Source organism: Diorhabda carinulata, chromosome X (genome assembly GCF_026250575.1).
Source record: "Diorhabda carinulata isolate Delta chromosome X, icDioCari1.1, whole genome shotgun sequence".
Classification (NCBI taxonomy): Eukaryota; Metazoa; Arthropoda; class Insecta; order Coleoptera; family Chrysomelidae; genus Diorhabda; species Diorhabda carinulata.
This window is the reverse complement of record NC_079472.1, coordinates 24,888,126-24,911,009: the sequence shown is the minus strand read 5'-3', so window position 1 is coordinate 24,911,009 and position 22,884 is coordinate 24,888,126. Positions and strand designations below refer to the sequence as shown.

Sequence of the window (22,884 nt, the reverse complement as noted above, 5' to 3'; positions counted from 1 at the left end):
CAACAGTAAATATAATATAAGATAAATTGATTAACGCTTTTCTCGTCACTATTCTAATCAAAAATTATTGATAACCTAATAGTATTAGCCAGATATTGAATGAATAAAAACTTAACACATAAACAATATAATCTGATTGGATGTATCCTCATTTTTCGTTTATAAACCGCGTATGAAATTTAAAATCACAAACAGGAAAAGTTATATCAATATATTAGAATAACTTTGCGGGCCGTTTTTTAAGAGCTAGTGTCTGATCCCTGATAATGTTTCTACTTCTCTCACTTCCAATAAAAGTTATATCAATATATTAGAATAACTTTGCGGGCCGTTTTTTAAGAGCTAGTGTCTGATCCCTGATAATGTTTCTACTTCTCTCACTTCCAATAAAAAGTATAAAAAACAAATTTAAAAAACAAAAAGAATCAAACAAAAAGCTTCTGGTCTAATAATGTGAATTGAAAACAATAAAAATAAGGTGAACCTTCATAAATGTCTCTTCAAATAATATGGATCAATTTATTTCAAGTACCAGCTCTGAAAAAAAGTATAAAATAGAATTATTGTTTACTTAGGTAGGTAAATAAGGGTGTCTAGAAGCTTTCAAAACAGGTAAAAGACGTGAATTTCGCAGAGCCGAGAAAAACCAGGATTTCAACGGGAATATTCAGGCGAAATTCTTCAGAGAACTCCTATTTATAGAATCGACATTTCCAAAAAAGATGCCAATGGTTCATTTTGCAACCTGAAAAAAGGGCAAGATATCGATTGAGGGTATACCTCAAGAGCGGCTTTGAAAAATGCATTGGGATCAAAGATAAGAACATGTTGACTTTTGGCAAGGGTTGTAAAAACTATCTGATGTAGATGTTTTTCAAACTTTTGGAAAGCATCCAAATAAACTAAAGCAATAAGATTTCTCAATCCCAGTAAGACTGGTAACGATCCACAACAATCCATGCAACTGATGTCTGACACTTTGTAGACTACAAACGTATGCAAAGCCACTACATTGGAAAAAACAGGCAGGGCTTTTAGAAATATTGTTCTGACGAATCAGATCAATCTAAATAAAAAAACTATTCCAGATGTGATAGAGTACATGCTTTTCGTATGGAAAGTATCGAAAACAATAGTTGTGGTAAAAAAATTTCTCGCAGTATTACGACAACAGAGCGAAGATTTTCTGTCACAAAGGATATTTTGGTTTATAATTTTGCTGGAACCTGGAAAAAGAAAACAGAAAAACTGGAAACAAAAAAACCCTTGAATATCCTCAAAAACAACTTGCAGTAGTGGAGTAAGAATTAGTTAAATTAAAAAAATAAGTTGGTTGTTATATAATACTTGAAAAACCGGGAAAAAGACGAGAATTTGATTTTAAATATTTACTAGATGCCCTGATAATCTATCAGTAAATTGTGTCTTACCGACTGACACTAAACAGCAAGCTTCAGATTGTAGGGTGACTACTCAGTAGATATGAATATAACAGAGTTCATAATTTTGTCGAAATTTTGGCTTGATTTTGAGTTTTGGACAAGAATATTCCATTTTATCTCAATATTTAAATATTTTCTTCAAATTATGTTCTAGAAAAAATACACAAATGCACTTTTTTTCAAAGACCTGGAGAAAGCTTTTGAGAAGATAGGCAAGAACAACGATAACCGGAATCATAGGACTATATAAGAATAAAACGAATGCTATAAGAACAAGAGGAAATGTCGAAAACTTCCAGTCCACTACTCTTCTCGGTTGTTTTTGATAATAGTATAAGAGAAGCAAAAAACAAGCAACAGAACTATGACAAAAAACTTACTGGCTAATGAAAACACAAATTTTTAAAATAGTAGTCACTCTTATATTCATTCTCGGAACACAACTATGCAGCACAAAACATTGCTAAAGAAATAAGACACGGAGAATAGAGATGAGATATTTAAAGAAAATGACAGGTGAAAAGAAATTGGACAGGAATTAAAACATACAGGAAAAATCTAGGAACAAAACTTATGGATATTGAAATATACGCAGCTAAGGTGGTTTGGGAATGTTACAAAAATATGAGAAAAAACAAAATGATTGGAAGAGTGTACGAAGCAAGAACAACAAAAAAAACAAGAAAAAAGTAAATCGTCAAAGTTCTTATTTTTCACCTCTTTATTTAGTACTTAATAGTCACTGACAAAACTTCAAAGTAAGTCACTTTTTATGAACGTGGCAACCTCGCCAGTGTAGCGATTCGGAGACAATCATTTATTTTTAACTTTGGCCAATGTATTTGCTGTTGATTCTGAATTTGTAGATTTTTCTTGCACGTGGTCGTCTAACGGTATTATTATTGATTAATTATCAACATTAGTTTGAGTTGTGATCAATTATTGTACTCTTGAACATTTCTATAAATCAGCTTGATTTAAAAAAGACACATAAATAGCATCGTTTTGCAGTTTAATGAGGACACAGTTATTGAGTTAGAAGGATAACTAGAACATTAATAATTGTAAAGCCGAATTGAATATTTAGGTGAATGAATAAATCGTGGTCCTAAACTTGTTTTTTCCAGAAATATTTTTCAATAAAATTAAATGTAATGATAATTTTTTTTCTATTACGAAAAGGGTAATTTATAACTCTAAATTTATGTTTTCTTCTCTTAGTTCAGCTACGGATAGCGTGACCATTTGTTTTCTATATCCATGCGGGCCATCCAACCAAAAATTACGCAAAAAAATTCTAGACGTCTTGCAAATGTTTATTAAGGACACAATACCGAATAATTCACTAACTTTTGAGTTATTTAAGTGGAAAAAATTCTAATTAGTTTTTTTTTTGTTGGCTGAAGAAATTTTAAATTATCGATAAAGAAACTCTGTAATTCTATTTATATTTTTCGTGTTTCTAAAATAGCATTTAAAATTGTAGTACATCACTCGTTAATGTTTGTTAATGTTAATGTCATATGAGAGAACTTTATTTTGATAGGTGCATTACTTACTGGCAAACACTAAATTTTTGTGGAAAAGAAGACCTAGAATAATTTCAACCAACAGTTTTCAGAAGCATTTAATATCAAAGAAACTAGTGGCGTTTGCAAAAGTGTTACCTGGAGACATTAATGTTTGACTTGAACAACGAATCAGTTATTACGATTTGTCTTTCTGCGATTGGTTTCTCTTTTTCGAACACATATAGTAAACAAATGCTGGTGACATGTCCAGGCGACCTCCTCGCCCTCAAAACACCAGATAAATGTTGCTTTATTGTTTCTCAAAACATTTTCCAATACACTTTTGCATGCGATGGTACCAACTGTCGAAGCATTGTTTCCATTCCAATTGAGGTACCTCCAAAACATGTGATTTTAAAGAACCGCTTTTTTAGGTGAAAAAAAAACGTTGACCTTGCAATTTATCTTTGATCTGCAGGAATAAAAAATTTGATGTTTTGACTTCCAAAAACATATTTGTTTCAACTGATGTGCGAGAGCTCGTATTGTCGTTGTTGTTAATGATTCGACTTCTGCAATTGATTTTTTCGAACACTATAGCAAACAAATGCTGGCTGGTGTTCTTTGTATGGCGACATGTCGAGTTATTCCGACAAAACAGAAGACCTTTTACTTCCAAGTGCTTCGTGCGCGATCAACTTTTGTTGGATTTGGCTCTTCTTGAAAGACCCATACACGATTATTGTTTAGTTTCGGGTTCATATGCACAGATCCATGATTCGTCTCCTGTCACGATCTCATAAACATATTTCGAAGCATAGCGATAGAATTTTTTCAGCATTTCTTTGCACAAATCGACACGAGTTTTTTTTTTAGCTATTGTTAAATTATGTGGTATCTTTTCACAGCCAACTGTACCTGAAATATTTACTGTATGCGAGTAAAAACTAATGCCCAAGTATGTTTCAATCTCATAGTTTGTCATATGATGATCTTTTTATGCATACCATCCATGTTTTCTGGCACGACTGCCGATTTTGGACGACCTCCACGAAATTCATTATGTAGAGAAGTGCGATCACGTTTGAATTCGGAAAAACAGCGAAAAATTGTGGCACGAGATAGTGCTTCATCACCAAAAGTCGAAGTGAGTTGATCGGCACACTGGTGTTGGTTTAGGTGTAGTTCGATAATTTCAAAGGATTTTATTCTATTCTGTAATCGAAATTGCTTGTTTCGAGATATTATCACAGATACTTACTATTACACAATTTTGAGCCATTCTGTTTTTGCCAGTAAAGTATAACATATCCCGATAAAATTTTATTGTCTATTGATGGATTGGAAAATTAATTTTTTTAATTAAAAAAATATTTCTCTAATAATTAGTAGTCTGATTTTTACAGATTTTTTTTAATTTCGCCTAAATGTAAAATGAATTTTTTTTAAATAAATTTTCTGCTATTTGCGTGGTTAATATTTTTGAAAAATCACCTGTTAAATTGTGATAGCACACGCCAAATTTTTTAAAAGTGCAATAACCTTATTGCAGCCAAATTTCAATGAAACTGCACATTGTTATAATTGTACAACAATGCGGTAGTGTTTCTACGTCATCAAATGTAATAAAAATGGTGTTATCAGTATGTGCTGACTGCTGAGTAAACTTTTGGTCAAATAATCCAATTCATTCGCTATTGATACACGAAAATATAGATATTTAGTACTTGACAATAAAGATATTTATTTTTTATTCTTTTTTTCTAATTATGTGTGAGTCCTCTCTTTAAGTACCTCTCATAGTTAGTTTCTTATCAACAGCTCTGCTCTTCAATGGTATCTACTTGGTAATAGATAAACGCGACAAGAAAACAATAACAAATACTACTCAGAAAACGTTGCTAATATATCCTTATGAGCTCAATTTTCACTTTATTTCCTTTTATTTTGCTTTTTTTTGAAATAGTACATACGAGGATATATTGAAAAGTTCTTAGCCTACTATAGAACCAAACAAAATATCTTATTACTCAACATATTCTCCTCTTAATTGGATACTTTTTATTACAGCGAAACTACAACGTCTCTAGACCTTTCAAAAAAAATGTTTCTTCTAGCTCTGCAAACCAGACCTCCGCAGCTTTTATTACCTCCTCGTTGGAAGAAAATTTACGACCTTTTAAACTTTTTTTCAGTTGAAGAAAGAGATGATAGTCGGACGGAGCCAAATCTGGTGAATAAGGGGGGTGTTCTAGTAATTCTAGTAATCTAGTTCTAGTAATTCGTTCTAAATCACGAATTTTTTGCATGGCAACATGAGATTTGTGTGCAGGGGCGTTGTCCTGCAAACACAAAACACCTTTGGATAGCTTTCCGCGTCTTTTCTCTCTAATTTTTTTCCCGTAGAGTAGTCAGTAATCGAATAGTAATCTCCAGTTATTGTTGTACCCTTATACAAAAAATAAACATGATCCATGGCAATCCCAAAAAAAGCAAGAACTTCTCCAGCAGATTTTTGGATACGAAACTTCTTAGGTCTTGGAGAACCAGAGTGTCGCCAATCCATCGATTGTTGCTTTGTTTTTGGATCGTAGAAATGTACCCAAGTCTCATCTATAGTAACAATTCGGTTCAAGAAGTCTACATCGTTTTCAAATCGAGCACAGATCGAACGCGATGCTTCTACCCTTGCACGCTGTTGGTCAACATTCAAACATTTGGGGATCCATTTTGCAGCAATTTTTCTCGTGTCCAAATTGACGTGAACTATGTGATGAACGCGTTCGTATGAAATATTCAGTGCGTCAGATATTCGTTTTAGCCCAATTCGACGGTTTGATAAAATCATGTCATGTACTGCATCGATACTTTCGGGGACTGACAAAGAAACTGGCCTCTCCGATCGGTCATCATCTTCAATGGAAAATTTACCTCTTTTGAAGGTTGCAGTCCAATTTTTCACGGTCGCATATGAAGGGTATTAAGCATATCTTCGTAAATCTGCTTAGTATTTTTTGTGGATTGCGGGATTGCTTTTACGATATTTTTTGTTTTGTTTCGTCGAAACTTCCCCAAAACGACATGTTGTAATGTTTCAGTATCAACAATACTTAAATAACTGATAGGGCAAACATTAAAAGGACGTAAGCATACTAAATGTAGACGCTTTAAGAGGAACAGGCGTTTTTATCGCTGTCAAAATGACAAATCAGTCATATTTAAATGACACATTTTATATAGGAGTTAATTTATCTACTAAAAAAACGTTTTCTTTTCATGCGTCGTTAGTTTTGTTAAGAAAATTTATTGAATTACATTTATCTGTTCTCTAGTGGTGCTTGCGTGCTAATAGTTGAATTTCTTACTAATTTCATTCCAAAATGCACGATTTTAGACATTAAATTTCTCGTTGGTCATTTTATATTTATATATAAAGATCTATTTTTTAGTTTATAAATTATAAAAGCGTTTTTCAGTTTTTTAAACTCGAATCAAAATTTTTTTCAATATAAGTAATTTAGTTTAGTTTTTTCAAGTTTTATATCATTCTGAATGATATTTAATGCCCTATTTAGTCTATTAATTTTGTTCTATCAACAATAATCATGTTTTTCCTTGGTTTTGAAAAGTTACAGTTTGTTTTGTTAAGAAGAATATAAGGAGAATATGTAGATGAAATTTTTACTAAAATTGCAAATGTGCGTGTTCTCTCGATTGACTACTATATTTCTGCTAAACCACATAATCATAGGCAATCATCTCCCAGTTTTCCAAAGCTTCCTAAAGAAGTTGCAAAACCATGATGTGTTCTGGATTTCAAACTTTATGCTTGGCATTATCTTGCTCGAGTATAAATTCACCCTCAATGAAGCCGGCATCTGGAACCTCATTTTCTTTTAAAACTTTTGCTAGATAACTGTTTCCTCTCTAGAACGTACAGTATTCATTTTAATAGGCAGTTGTTTCTTTTATACAAAACTGTGCACTACGCGTCTATATACTCTTTTACATTGTCGACACGGAATCATATTCTGGTCTCGACAGTAAAAAGTATCCTTTCCCATTGCTGAGCAGTCCAGTTGACATGTTTTATGACAAAATGAAGTCCTGCTTATCGATGACCTAGAGTCAATGATGGGCCTGTTGCTGGTCTGTAGGTCTTAAGGTTTATTCAGAGAAGCCTCCTTAGTATCCAACGACTGACAGAAACTTTGTCACTTCTTGGACTTGCTAATGCAGTTTAATAACACTGTCTTGTTTTTTGAAGACTTTGAAGATGTTCTTGGTCTTATAGTTAATAGTTGAGAAGTGAAGCTTCCGGTAAATGTACCGAACTATTGAACGACTCTAGCCGCTATAATTCTCTGACTAAAAACTACTTCTAGAAGGACTAACGCTTGAAACGCACTCTCTGGGGATATTTCTATATTCCAGTTTAATTTAGCTGTTATGATGTCTTCTTCAACGTTAATATGCGAATGAATAATTTATTTCGGTTATATTCGGCTTTATACCTTTTGGGGACAATTTAAGTTTATACTAAAAGGAAAATATTTCATTAAAATATGATAAATTTCAAAAATAAACCACACAAACTATTAAGCAATATAAGGGCTTTGAAATTATTTTCAAAATAATCTATTAAGGGGACAGTGTATTCTAGAATGTGTTATAAAAATTTGAAAAACCGAAATAGGCTAATAGTTTTGCTCTAAAGTGTATAATTTGTTTGTTAAATTATAAATGACTAGAATATCATGTCGCCTTATAAATTAATTCGCAATCTAATCATTTCATCTTCACCGATTTATGAGACTCGCCAATTAATTTTAAGCAGTCAAGTTCTTTTATTCGTATACCGTCTTAATGACCTCACGGCTAATGTTCTCCTCGTGACCTTGATAAATATGATTGTACGAATTTATGAAATTATTGTATTGTCGTCGGTACATGACAAGTGTGCATGGTTTCAAGTTGATCCAATATTGTATAGAGGAAGAAAATCGATTACAATGATTCCGATACATAAATAGGTAGATACTTACTAGCGAAGCGAATATAAAGCGTCTTAAAAGAGTCAAAATGGTTAAAAATAACAATTCAAATGGCTTTCGAAGGAGCCAATATACTACACTATAATATCAGACTGCACAGATGTGTATCATACAGAACAATTTGAGATTCGAAGTAATTCGAAATGTAAGAAAAAACTGCGTTTCCTGATAGACAAAATAGTACACTGAAGCAACTTACATTTTGGCTGTGTAATCCTACATAATGTCATTGTCGGTGAAAGAAAATTCAATAAGTGGTTTGAGTTCAGTTGAAGTAAAAGTGTGCTCAATGCCTCTTCAGTTAACTGAAATTTAGAAACCAGCTGTTGTTGCCAAATTGGAAGATGGCTGCTCTATCAGAAGATTGGCAATTTATCTAGATCTTGATGCGACCCCAGAGTGAAGAAGCGTTGAGAACAAGACGGTAACTTGCGCCAAAAGGTTGGGTCTGAAGGAAGGAAAATTTCAAATGACATCCCATCGAATCGGCTACTAGTGTTGCGTATGCAAAAAACTTTTTAGCATCCCATCCTACGTGCATGTAGACGAATTAAAGCTCCGGATTTGATGAAATGCTATGAAAGAATTGCTTTCAAGTGAGTGCAAGCAATCCAGAGTTGTATTTGCACTTGATTATGTGTATTGTGGTCTGGACTTTTGCTAACGAATTGTCTTCACAAGGGAGAAGACAATCAAGTCTTGCAATAACGGACATATTCGCATTTACGTACCACCAAATTCAAGATTTGAAATGCAATATATGTTAATGGAAGTAATAAGTTCGGCAAATTTTCAGTGAATGTTAGGGCTTGGATAAGTATCAATGGGCCTGGCGTTTGTTGTAGAATTGGTGCAAGGTTCAACTCTGAAATTCACCTCAATATTGTAATCAACATTATGTTGCCATAGGTAAACAATATTGAGACTTTATCATGACAAATAGTCCTGATACAAATCCAATTAAAAATTTATAGAAGTGGTTAGGAAAAAATTGCTAAAGGAATTTTTGTCCCAGACATCAAGAACAGGATAAGGAAGCCATTGAAACAGCATGGGGAGACCTTAATTTAAATGGGACTATTTGTTGGAATTTAATTCACTCCATGCCAAGAAGATTAGAAAAAGTGATTGAATGTAACCCCAATTAATTACTAAAAAATTTGTTTTCCTAATCAATTAGTTATTGTTAAATATATTCTTTTTTTTGTTATCTAGTATTTTATCATCATTAATAAATATTACTTCTATATTAAGTTTTATTATGGATTCTTTTAACCTACTTATTACGTAGCCTGTAATATAACAGGTCGTGGAAAGCTAACATCGGAAGACCTCATCATTTTACCTTTTTTGTTGCATTATAGATCACTATGAGCATTTTTTCTAATGACCAAGAAACAGGTGCCCATAAGGTATTTGTTGTTATATATACAATGGCGAAAAAAGATTTTTTAGTATTAGTGAGTGATGGACTGATTGCGCTTTAGTAGTCTTCAGAAAAAAAAATATACCTTCTGAAGCATACCTTGTAATGGCTTTGAATGGTAACGATTTACCCGAGTCGGTTGGACTTGAAAGGTTTTAAATAAAGTATAATGAAATTTTGTTTGTAAATGTCAAGTGACTTTACAAAATGACTGACTACAAAATTGCTAGGTAATTTTATACTTTCGCCGTCCCCTCGTTTTTTGGCGCTAGAAAATCGAAAACTCATCCGATTTGGATGAATTTTTTTTAAATCTTCGTTTTTACGGCGGATTTATTATAAAAAATATCTCACCTGGAGATTTCGTATAGTTTTATGATTTTTATGACTTTAAATGTGATCATAAACGCATTTATTCGTTCATAACTTTTTTACAAAGCATTAAACGCAGTTCATATAATATTTTTTGTGAATCTATACAAAAAAAAACGAACATTTTGGAAAAAAAATTGAAAAATGTTCGTTTATTCATTTTTTATCTCTAACAGTCAATCTTAGTGTAAGATACCATTTTTTTAATGGTTAAAATTTTCAATTTTTCAAAGTTAACTTTTAATATTGTACACTTGATTATAATAAATGATTTTAAGAATGTTTTTGTTCATATAACTTAAATTATTACTTAATAAGAAAGGTACAAACGATTATATGTGAGAAAAGATAAATTTTAAGAGACTTTTTATTATTTTCAATTATAAAAACATGATAAATCAACATTTTTGTGTAATTTTTTTTCAATTTGATCGTTTTTTGTGTAGATTATGAAAAAAATGTAACAACTCCATTTGATTATTTGGAAAAAGTTTTTCATGAACATTTAAAGCCCTGAAACCAATATAAGTTTTAATTTTTTTTCGTAAATCCGCCGTAAAAACGAATATTTAAAAAAATTCCTCGAAAATTTGATGATTTTTCGATTTTCTAGAGCCAAAAAACGAGGGGACTGCGTAAGTATAAAATTACTAATTGAAAAAATCGGTCTCAAGACTATGTCAATTAACAGAAGTGTACATTGTCAACATATTATAGAAAAATAGACCGATCATAGCTTAAATCTTATCGTGTCAAATCTTATTGTAATAGGTCTAATATGGTAGGAACCTATGAAGGAGTACAGGCCAAGATTGCAAAAACGAATGAGTTCGTTACCAAGAACTCTACGTTTGCTGCTCAAGCAAATTTCACTTATATTTGATAATATATAAAAATATATAAAAGGCTAAAGAATTGCGACGGATTTATATGCATGTTGCCTTCACATATATTCGTATTGCTCCGCAATTCTTCTACGCGCTCCCTACAACATCCGAAATTTTTTTCTATGAACTAGTCTCATAATCTCAGGATGGATATCGGTAGTTAACACAATCAGCTGAAAATATAAGTGAAAGGGTCGGCATTTTTCTGTTTCAAGATCTGAGGCTGATGGAATTCATCGCAAACGTTAGAAATTGATCGTAAATTGATTTTGGTCATTTGTCAAATAGAATGATTTAGGGTGTGAGTTTACCAAATTTCACAGTACTGATTACTGCAGTATTGTAGCTAATCATTTAACACATAATTTACTCTCTGCTGTGGCACGTTCTAGATTTCTAACTAGTTTGACTTCTGACAACTGAACTAGCCTCTCTCAATCCGTTTTTGGAATATTAGTTTGACCTTTTTTCAAATCAAAATTCACTTGAACTTTTTATATACATTTATACTTAAAACAACTATAATTTACGCTTCGATAGTTGATTTGGCACTAAGTTTTTTATGTTGAATATTTCATTTGTGCGTGACAAATTTGCATAACATGTTTATTTTTAAATGAAGTGTAGGTTCCAACTAATTACGGCCGACGAACACAATAGTTAATTCTAATTTAGACAATCTATTTCAATTTTTATTCTACATATAGTGATACTTGAAATGATCATTGTTAGCTGATACGTTTTAAATGATTTCAGAGTGAGTTATGAATTACATATTTTTATAAAGATTCATATATATTTAATTTTATTTTGCGAGCTTGTAAAGTTTCATAATAGGTGCAAAAGCAACGTAAATTGTTATTTCTAACTGCTATTTTATGATAAATTATTGTAATAATAAAATCTCTTGTCATAGTTTATCTATCTATGAGTACAAAATTTTTAGTCGTATCTGTCAAATTCTGATGTATTCAAAATTTCTCACCTAGAATTTAGAAAAAACAAAAATACAGTAGCAATAAAATACAACGGTGGCTACTCAAGTTTTGAGATAGACAAATAAAAACAAATATTTATAATTATATATGGTTTTATTGTTTTTCAAAATATTCTCTATTAAGATCAATACACTTTTGCGTTTGAACAAATTGTCGAAGAAATAAGCCCGTGTCATTCCACATCTCCAATGTATTCCCCTTTATAGAAGTAATAGTAGATGACAGAAACATTTGAAATTCTGTCACTGCTTTAGTTTTATTTCTCGTATTATTTTTCATATTATTGTGAGTCAATATAACTTTCATTATTATCGATTTTTTCCGATTCGTCAGGAGATTCCTTAGCACTCGTTTCAATATAAGTTTTGAGCGCGTTTGTATTGCAGAGCGAACGAGACACTACTTAGAACAATCTGCCCTTGTGACTAAGAGAGATATATTACATTACTCAATAAGTGGTGTACCTGAAACACAGATGGCGCTGCAATTGTCAACTTTTAAAATATTATGCGATGGCTTCAAAAGTGTTATCTCGACTCTGCTCCATCGAAAAGAACCATTTCTTATTGGTTTGCTGAATTTAAACATGGTCGTACAGACACCGATGATGGTGAACGTTCTGGTTGTCTAATTGAGGTGGTTACTGAAAAACTACCAAAAAGTCCACAAATTGGTTATATCTAATCATAAATTGAAATTGCGTGATACAGCTGGGGCCGTAAATGATTCAGAGTAGTGTTTTGCCATGTTTACACGTAATAAATCAGATTTTTTTAAGTCGATATGTAACAATGGATGAAACATGGATGCATCACTTCACTCCGGAATCAAAAGGATCATCATCTGAGAGTACTGCAGCTGGTGAACCACGTTCGAAGCGTCCAAAGGCACAATAGTCATATGGGAAGATTATGGCTTCAGTAAAATCAATAGCGAATACTGCATATCATTTTTGGATCGTATGAAAACTACTATTTCACCAAGATAATGCATCGATTCACAAGTTTATGACAAAGATTGTTAAATTGAACGAGTTACACTCCGAATTGCTTCCTTATCCACCGTATAGTCGATATCTGGCCACTAGTGACTGCTAGCTATTCGTTGATCACAAAAAAATTATCGCCGGTAAGAAATTCGGCTCGAATGAAGAAGCAATTGCTAAAACTGAATTTTTTTTGAGACAAAAGTGAAATCCTTCTATAGGCACAGCATCGAGAATAAAATCGATTTAAAAAAAAATTGTTTTTCTTAATTAGTTAGACGACTTTTTAAGTGATCTGTTAAGTATGTTTATACAACATCGTTCATGAAGAGAGATGTTACATCTATGTTTAGATTTCGATATCGATTTTTATGTACTATATATCATCGATGTATCGTGTACCTCTAGTGACCTTTCAATCGTACTTCTACTGTCAATCCACCTACTTGGAAAATCCTAATTTTATCGACGAAGGTTTTGATCGATCTTTTATTGATTTTCCTAACGGCATTTTTCACTATCACTATACTAACTTTTATACAATCGAAAGACATGCCTCAAGTTTTTATTGACGTTTGTAAAAAAATATATTAACGTTTTCTAAGAATGTTTTAAACATGTAGCATAATATATACATCAAAATATTTTCAGATTTTTCAATTTAACAACCACCAGCTTCCTCAAAATATTCTAAACATAGTACAATTCATAACATAAACAAAAAAAGATTGAAACAGAATTGTAGAACTTATAGATTTATTTGTGGACGTTTCCTATTTTTTTATAATAATAATTCAAACTGTAAGTTTAGTGGTGGGTGAGTGGAATCGTTCAGAATAAATATTTCGCTCGGATTGGGGTGAAATTACATGAATTTATAATCGGATTTCTTACAAAGCTGACTTAACTTTCACTTTCACTGCAAAGTCAGTTTCGGGGTTGTGAAAAGCTATTTTGTTTGGTCACTACTGTTTGAAATACCTCCATGTTTTGAAGCCCGCTTTATTCATCAATGTTTTATGGGCGAAGTATGCATGATGTTTCAATGAAACATGGAAGAGATTCAGCAGTTACTACGTCACATTTTTAAAAGTTACATAGTCATATTTTTCATGAATTATTATCACATTGTACATATTATCTTTCATCTAATTAATAGTACTATCGATTAGTGAGATCTTTTAATTCAAAAATGTCGATTTGTATTAAAGATAATTTTTAATGGATCACGAGATTCGAACGATCAAATTCAAATAATTGCTATTGACGTAATTATTTTATGGAATTATGGAATACATAATTTATTAACGTAGAGAATATCTTATTGATTTTATTTGACAGAATAAAGAAAATGTTCAATTAATTTGCTGTTTTGATTTAAAAATTATATAATAAAATGTGTCAATAACCTATAATTACAGTATATCAACAATAACATCCACATTAATTCATAACCGCTAGTAGGTAATCCGTATCCTATTATGTGGCGTAGAAAGTTGGACTATTTCATTATCCAGATTACAAAAAATCAATTTTAGTAAGAGGGATACAAGATTGAAGTTGATCCTTTATTCATTTTCATAAATTAAGAGGATTAAGGGAGGTGAACGATACAAAGATAGTTATTTGTTTGGATCCAGACTTTTAAAATTTGCGATGTTCGATTTTTCTACAATATATAAAAAGGTGGATAAATTTTGTATAGTTATATGCCTAGAAATTTCACCCTCCAACAAAATCATCAGTTTAGGACTTCCTAGACAAATAATTTCCATATATTTTGATCTTATTTGGGATCCCAATGTTTTTAACAACCTCCATAAATCGCTGACAGATAAAATACAAGTTGCCAAATATAAATATATGTATTTCTAATATATTAGATCTAATCCTATGAAGTGCAAAAGAGGATCACTACGTAATCAATTTCGTATGGTTCTACGTATCTTGATTCTAGGTATCTTGATTCACTAGTCAACACATAGCCAGTATTGGACTAAAGAACACATACTTGACTTATTTAAGTGGAGAATCGTTTTTCTGGTGATTCCAGATTCGGATCAATAGGTGCCTCTAGACGTATAAAGAGAAGTAGCTAAAACTCTTGCTCCTTTTCAGGGAGGGAACGCAAGTACAGGGTGCGGCAGCATAACTTCCTTTTTTCAAAAGTTAATAAAACTTATTGTATGAATCAGAAAATTTTTATTCATTTTTTATAATACAGGCACATACATAAAGTTTTGTTTTACTGAGTTTTGAAGATCAAATCAGTTAGGTGACGTCCCCCATTCTCCATACACTGAGTAAACCGATTTCTGGCGTTTGTCATGACTCTTGCCAGCATAGCAGGCGTTATGTTGGCAATTTCTTCCTGGATGTTCGTCTTCAAATCTTGTAGGGTCCTTGGACGGTTCACATACACACGGGATTTCAAAAAACCCCATAGGAAATAATCACAAGGGGTCAAATCGGGAAAGCGGGCTGGCCACTCCAAATCGCCCCTAATTGAGATAAGGCGCTCTGGGAAGTGTTCCCTCAAAACAGCCATCGATGTTCTTGAAGTGTGTGCCGTTGCTCCGTCTTGTTGGAACCAAGTGTCCCCTAAGTCCAACTCATCTAGCCGTGGGAAAAAAAATTCCTGTAACATGTTTACATACCGGTGCGAATTCACTGTCACTGTGACTTCATTTTCCTCAAAGAACCAGGGACCAATAATTCCACGTGAGTAAATTGCACACCACACTGTGACTTTAGGTGAATGCAAAGGCCGTTGATGCAATTGTCGAAGATTGGTATCAGCCCAGTAGCGCATGTTTTGTTTGTTTACGGATCCACACAAATGAAAATGGGCTTCATCACTAAAAAAAACAATAGCGTCCTCAGGAACGACTTCCAGAAAAACCTCACACGCGTTCCTCCGAGAATTGAAGTCACGTTCAGAAAGTTCCTGCACAATTGCCATCTTGTATGGATGAAAATGAAGATCATCATGAAGTATTCTCCTCACAGAACGATCGGAAAGTCCAAGGGCAGACGCATGTTTGCGCGCAGAACGCCGTGGTGATCGCAACACTGAAGTTCTAACTAACTCAATGTTCTCCGGTGATCTAATGGGCCGAGGGACTCCAGTTCTTCGTCTTGTCACACTTGCAGTTTGTCTGAACGTAGTGACCCACGTAACAATTGATTTCCGGTCCGGGACAGGGGCCAAGGGGGCTAAATTAAAGCGATTCCGAAAGGCGCGCTGGGTTGCGATCACAGAACATCCGCTCGAAAAGTAAACCTCAACGGCAAACGCACGCTCCTCACTGTTCCAACGCATGATGGCGACTGAACTGTGCCGGGACAAAACTTTATAGTCCCCCCTCTCGAACGAGACCACTAGCACTCCGTTACGACATCTACCGACTAAATGGCGAACTTTTTAAAAAAGGAAGTTATGCTGCCGCACCCTGTATTATTGACAGGAATGATTCATCTTGAAAATATCATGAGACCGATTACTCAGTCTATTGAAAATTCAAAATTTTATTCTCAAATTTTTCGTACTTTTGATTATTTAATAATAACTGAAATATAATAACGTGGTTCAGAAAATTTTGTTCAATTCCATTGTATTAAATGTGTGAGGTCCAAGAGTTTTGCCGTTGTGTGTTTTTTACTGGTGTATTTATACATTGAATAGCAAAGATATACCCGTGTTTTCTTAAACTGCATATTGCCAGATCCAAGAAAGCCGCGTGCAATTAATGTTTATAGAAAAAAGTGTTTGCGTACATCTTGGTTAAGATCGATGCACAGAAATAATTCAGTTTTGTTAGTAAACACAAAATGCAAAGTGATTTATAGTGGGTTGTATACTAATTATTCAATCGATTTATGAAATTTTTGTGGGTTTAATTGTTAAAGTAAAAATTTCATAGAATATTTATTGAATTTAAATTTGCATTATGACATACGAGGTCTGGCTATTAAATGACAAGACTGTTTACGGAAAATGGTTTTATTATTAAAATTATTCCACGTTCGAATGCTTTCCTTCAATATACTCCCGTCCCCTCGCCACACACCATTCCATACGTTTTTTTCATTGATCGAAATAGTGCTGGAAGTCTTCTTTGGTGAGTGCCTTTAGGAGCTTTGTCGCCCATCGACTCAAATCGGATATTTTCCAAAGCAGATTTTATTTTCGGAAACAAAAAAAGTCCCACGGTACCAAATCTGCTGAGTACGGCGGATATTCGAGCACTGGAATGATCTCACTTGCCAAATACTGCTTCACAGATAGAGCGTTATGGACAGGTGCGTTGACCTGGTGCAAAATTATCGAGTTGTTCCTGAACTATGGGTCTATGGGCCGTTTTTTACGAACTCGTTCTTGCGGTGTTTCCAATACTGATAAATAGTAAGTCTGGTTGACAGTCTGACCCTCTGGAACCCATTCAGTCATCACGATACCGTTAATGTCGATAAAAACGATCAACATTGCCTTGAATTTTGATTTGCTCTCTTGGTCTCAAACTGCAACTACTTGATTCGGACATCTCATACTAAGTTTCAAAGTAAAATGGAGGTAGAAGGTTGTTTAACAGTTTCTTAGAAATATGGAAAACTATTTACCAATACACATGAATATCTTGGATGCAATTTGTATGAAAACAAAAGAATGGAGTAAGATTACAGAGAGTACAATTTCTAGTTGTTTCGGGAATAGTAGATTTACCGTTCCAATTCGATACTACAATGAAGAATATCCTCCGATACAAATCATCAATACTTTTGGTCAGCCCATCGACGATCTGCACCCACAATTTGGTTGATTTTGGTCACTATATCCGGAGTTGAAACAGTCACAGAGCGACCTGGGTGCTGGTCATCTTCAGTGCTCTCTCGGACCTTACTAAAGCGCTTATACCACTTAAAAATACGCGCACGAGATAGAGAATTGTCCCCATAGGCCTCTTGCAATAATTTATAGCACTCAGTCAGATATTTGAGATTGATACGTTGCTTCTGTTTTTCTTCACACATGGTTTTCGGCACGAGAAAAAAACACGTATTGACGTAAATGTGTTTTGGGATATGCCTAGACAAGATATCTAGATACCTAACGCACTACTCGTTCTTTACCCCACCCTCTAGGCGCGTAGTCTCATTAATTAATAGCCAGACCTCGTACTTGTTAAATTAATATTAGAAATTCTTCAATTTTTCTAGTTGTTTCTTTGTAAATTTTTTGTTCTTTGGTATTTATTTGAAATTATTATCATTGAAACAAATATTTTCTCTTCTCTGCGTCTTGTAATGTCTTTTTTAGTCAAAACTATAGTCATTACACAGGACGGCTAGAAGTACAGTTGCTGTAGCCAAAATTTTACCAAAACCGGCCTTTAAAACCAATAGTAATGATTTTTGGTACACAAGTAGTTTTCGAATTTTTTAAAATTTTCATCTGTCTTTAAAAAATTATAAAAGAAACTAATTCTAAATTAGAAGAGACCTAAGATCATTTAGAAGCATAAACATCAAATGGTCTAAGAAATATGAAATTAATAAAAAAATTGAAATTTCGTCAATAACGTGGATGGGTTTGAAAATTTCGATACAATGTATAGTCCATTTTGGAGATACGTGCCCTTGAAGTGTTGTTTTTCAGTAATGTATCCCTGGTGCGAGAATTGTGATGCTCATGCTCAAGTTAATTGGGTTGAAACTGTGTGGATTAGTGATTTGAGTAGACTGAACTCAGATTTTAATAATAATGATTGTTATTAAGTTTATTCACCGGTTATACACAATTGATATTTGTGTATTTGCTACACGATTCTGAAAACAGCTTTGACAGTTCGAGTTATTTATTTATAACCTAGTAGCATTCCAAAATATTGCAACATAATCTTTTATAGTTCCAATGAAATAAATTTCTTAAAAGGGGAAGAAACGATGAAATAATATATATACCTATAGGTCTAGTAAAGTTTATAGGAAATTGGAATAAGTGAAAAAGAAGGAAAAAAATCCTTAGTACAAACCAAAATCGCTGAAGATGTGTTGATTTATTAAATGATGGTATGTAATCACCCGAAGGACATCATATTTATTCAATTATTCAAATACCAACATGTCAATTCGTTCACCGTGTTCAGCGAGAAATCGTCGCTTGGGATTTCAAAATAAAATTGACCTGAGATTACCAAGAAAAAAATCTGTGAAAAAGAGAGCAGGCTCTGATATGAGTTTTCACTTTGATGAAGGTATGGAAACTTTCTAATCGCATATTTTTGGACGCATATCCTGAGGGAACAGAATCTTGGGACTAGAATGACAAGTGGCCTTTTTCAGGAATCTGCACTTTGATACTTTTACGTAAATCGCAAATACATCAATCAGAAAAAATGAACAAACTTAAAAACAACGTGTTCAGAAATGTGATTGAATTTGGTCAAAGACAAGGTGGGAATGAATTTTATTTCTCATTTGTTCAATTTTCTCCTACTGAATCCAGGAACAAACTGCTTGTCAAAATAATACGGTAATCATTTATCAAACAAGATTATTTCAGCTTTGAATAACAACTTGAAACCACTTTTGGTGGTTCTACAAGTTTGATCATATGCATTGTATTGAAATTTTCAAGCCCTTCCACGTTATTGACAAAATAATTTTAAGGGGAGTTTTTCCCAGTTGCCATAGCCGCTCTTGTGCAAAACAATTTTTTTTCTTGGTTTCTGGACTATAGTGCATAAGCTCTTTAAAAAATTACGAAATAAAAAAATTATAATTACAAAGCATATTAATAATAAATTTTCAATTACTTATTTAAAAAAAATATACTCAATATATGCCAAAAATGATTATATTTATGGTTGTAACCATCTTCTTGCATACTTTTAGGTGGCGATAAAGCTTGGACAAAAGTAAGGTTCAGCAGTCTTTAAGTTTGAAGGTAAAAAAAGTCATCAATATCATGACCGCTTCTGTGTTGAATATAGAGGAATAATGAAAATGTGTGAAAGAATTGGTATACATTGTCAAAAATTATGATTTGTATGAATAAGCTCTTCGCGGACAAGATAAAAGTGATACCTAATTATCGCATATTCCTTTTTTGGCAAAACTAGAACAATCTATCAACATGGTCATGTTACTGGGGTTGAATCTGTTGAAATAACTCATGTCATCGGGAATGTCAAATTGCGAATCACGACAATAGGAGTACATTATAGTAAAGAACTCGGTAAAGACGTTAAATAATGCTTGGTAATTCATATTTTACTTGTTTGGCAACTGTTCCAGTAATTTATGATCACAGCACGGAAGACGATGAAATCCGTGGAAATTTAACAAAAATTTTTACCACGAGCGGCCGCTCTTCTGGATTTATTAGAAGCGGAATTTCATTTTAAAAAGTTATGTCATAATTATTTTCAGTCATGTGCTTGATATAATCCATCGAAAGTCATTGTAAAGATAGATAAAAGATAAAAATAATATAGAAAATTGAAAATAACTTGCATACAAAACTCTCAATATAATTTTCTGAAAGTATGAGATGAGCTTTTACTGTAAAAAACGTATTGGATCAGATGTTGGTTTTTCAGTTCAATGTTAAACATATTTTTGTTATTCAATATTTTTTGTTAGACACACTTACAGGTTTTTCATTGATTATTATCATAAAGAGAAATTTAACTCAAATTAAATTAACTACTGCTATATATGTGTGGAAACAGAAAAGTCACGGCCACACTGGTGGAAACGGAATCATTTTACTGATAAAATATAGCGACTTGGTTTGTGCCATGCAAATTATTTAATCATACCACTTTATTTCTTCCTCTATATCAGTACCCAGCTTGTTGTCTTAAATCAAATACCAATTGACCAATCACAATCGTTTTTGCACCTAACACAGCGTCACTGGACGACATCACCACGTTTTTAAGTTGTAAAATTGAACAAAGTATTCGGCGGTTTTCTTCGAATTTTTTGCCATGATTTGGAATGTCTAATCTCTGGAAATAACAATATTCCAAATTATAAATAAATTTATTCATATTGATCAAAGATTAAGCTCGCAGGTGAACACTTGTTTGTTTGAGAACATTATTTTTAGTGGTTAAGTTCTCAGTTCAATCAGATACACATATGACAGAACGGTTTTTAGAAAGAAAGGTTTTAGAAAGTGATTTTGTTGCTTCGTTGAAGACAAATATTCCTCTGGCAATCTCCAGTGAAACAATATCTGAAACCCATCCTGTAATATCTTTACGTACTCAGTATACAATAGAGCTGGCTAACATACCGGATGTACCTACTATTGCGACAACTACGTTTAGACCAGCAAGATTGCCACTTGCTGTGGTTGAAAAAGAGCCGATTACAAGATTTTATCTGACCACTTCTAAGGTTAAGAGTTCACCTATAAGTATCGATAGCCCTCTCATATTTTATGCAATATCAACCTTTAAACCTGGTTGTTCAAGTTGGTCTGATAACAACGAAATATGTAAAACACCAAGTACTCTAAAAATACAGAGAATTTTCTGTAGCCAGTCTCCTGCAAATAATGCATGAGTTGGAAGAGACGATTAAAAGAAAGAAACTAGCGGAGTAAGATAAGCTAAAGGTAAAATAAAAAAGAGAGATGAAATGGAAAAACAAAAAAAAACAGTGACCAAACAGAAAAAAAGTTAACTTGTTGAATTGTGAAGGTCGTTATTTGAATTGTTAAGATGAAGACGAGCGTTTATGTGTGAATTTTGTCAATAAAAATAATTGAATCTTTTTCTTGCTCTTTAGGGTACTCCATCTTACTCGAGAGAGGGAAGATAGGGCGATTTGACTTTTTCTACTTTTTGATTTTATTATATAATATATGTTCCTAATTAGATTGAATTATGAAAAACTGATTACCAAAGATGATCAATAAAATAAAAAATATAATATAAACGCCATTTTTTTAGTTGTATTCACCTTCAAATTTTAAGTCTCGTCTTGTTCCTTCCCAAAATATTGCTAATTAATTAATTTCCAAATTATCTACGTTACATTCTAACAGTTTACTTAACAAAATCGAACAATAATGTAGTGTTTAGCAATTTTGGAAAATATATCTGACCTTTTTATATCTTGATATAGAGACTTGATATACTAGGTTTGTTCCAACCTGCTAGTCGGGACCGTTCTTGGAACGGTTATCGGAAACGTTTATAGATATTTTTTGCGCAATCTCCGGCTATGCACGGTTCTTGTCACAGTATTTGCTATCAACTAAGTATTGAAAAGACCGTCCCGGAAACGGTTTATAACAAAACTCATATATGGACAGTTTCTTTAAGTGGAAGCTGTTCCGACTAAGTGAAACAAATAGTGTATCGTTCTCTCTCCCCTCCGAGCGCTTCAGTTAGTTCTGCGCACATAAAGCATGCGCAATTTAGATAACGATAAATCGAACGAAAGAGATAATGAATACTGTCGGCAGCGTAACGTAGGGACGTTTTTGCCCATAAGAACTGTCCATAAAGGAGTATTACATATATGGGTTGGAACGAACCTACTATAACAGGCAGTAATAACATGGAAAAATGTTAAATCGATGATGGTTTTTCAATAGAATTTAAAAGTAGCTTTTCATACACAATTAACTTTCAATGTATAATAATTTGTAAAAAATTAATTTTAGAATTAGAATACTAAAAATTTGTGTAAAGATATTTTTGAAATATTAAATTTTATATGAAACTCAGATCATAGATAACCATTACTGTAGAGATAGGGTTCACCTACAGTCTCTGGAGACGATTTATCGAAACAGGTGTTAAACAGTGTAATTATGTAATAATGTATTACCCATTATGGCAGGTGCTGTGTTATAATACTCATGTCAGTACCATAACTTTTATTAGTAGCCATATAACTGTTATGGATTATGACTGATTGTGATGTGAAAACAATACTCCATTCTACGTTAAAATTGGAGTTCTGGAATGAAATTTTTCAAAAAATTATAAGGATGAAGAGTGTTTAGAAAAAATTGATTAGAATTAGCATATTTTACATGACATAGCTTTAGATCCCAAATAAAAATGCAAATGCAAACCTGGTTGACAACTGGCACAGGTGGAATACTACACTCTGACACCTCATAATCATCAATTTTTTAGGTATAGCCATTTTCACATTATATTATTTGCGAAATTTATGAAA

At 32.9% G+C, this 22,884-nt stretch overlaps 1 protein-coding gene across 2 annotated transcripts in view; it reads left to right on the top strand.

Annotated features, from left to right (window-relative positions):
* The window catches only part of LOC130902054 (putative inorganic phosphate cotransporter), a 50,021-nt gene that overhangs the window by 2,667 nt on the left and 24,470 nt on the right, over positions 1-22,884 (top strand). The window contains exon 1 of one of the 2 annotated variants that reach the window (XM_057813857.1): positions 11,323-11,449. The exons of the other annotated variant lie outside the window; for it this stretch is intronic. The gene's annotated coding sequence lies outside the window, so the exon portion shown is untranslated. Of the gene's footprint in view, positions 1-11,322; positions 11,450-22,884 lie in introns of those variants that run through there. 2 annotated transcript variants of the gene reach the window in all.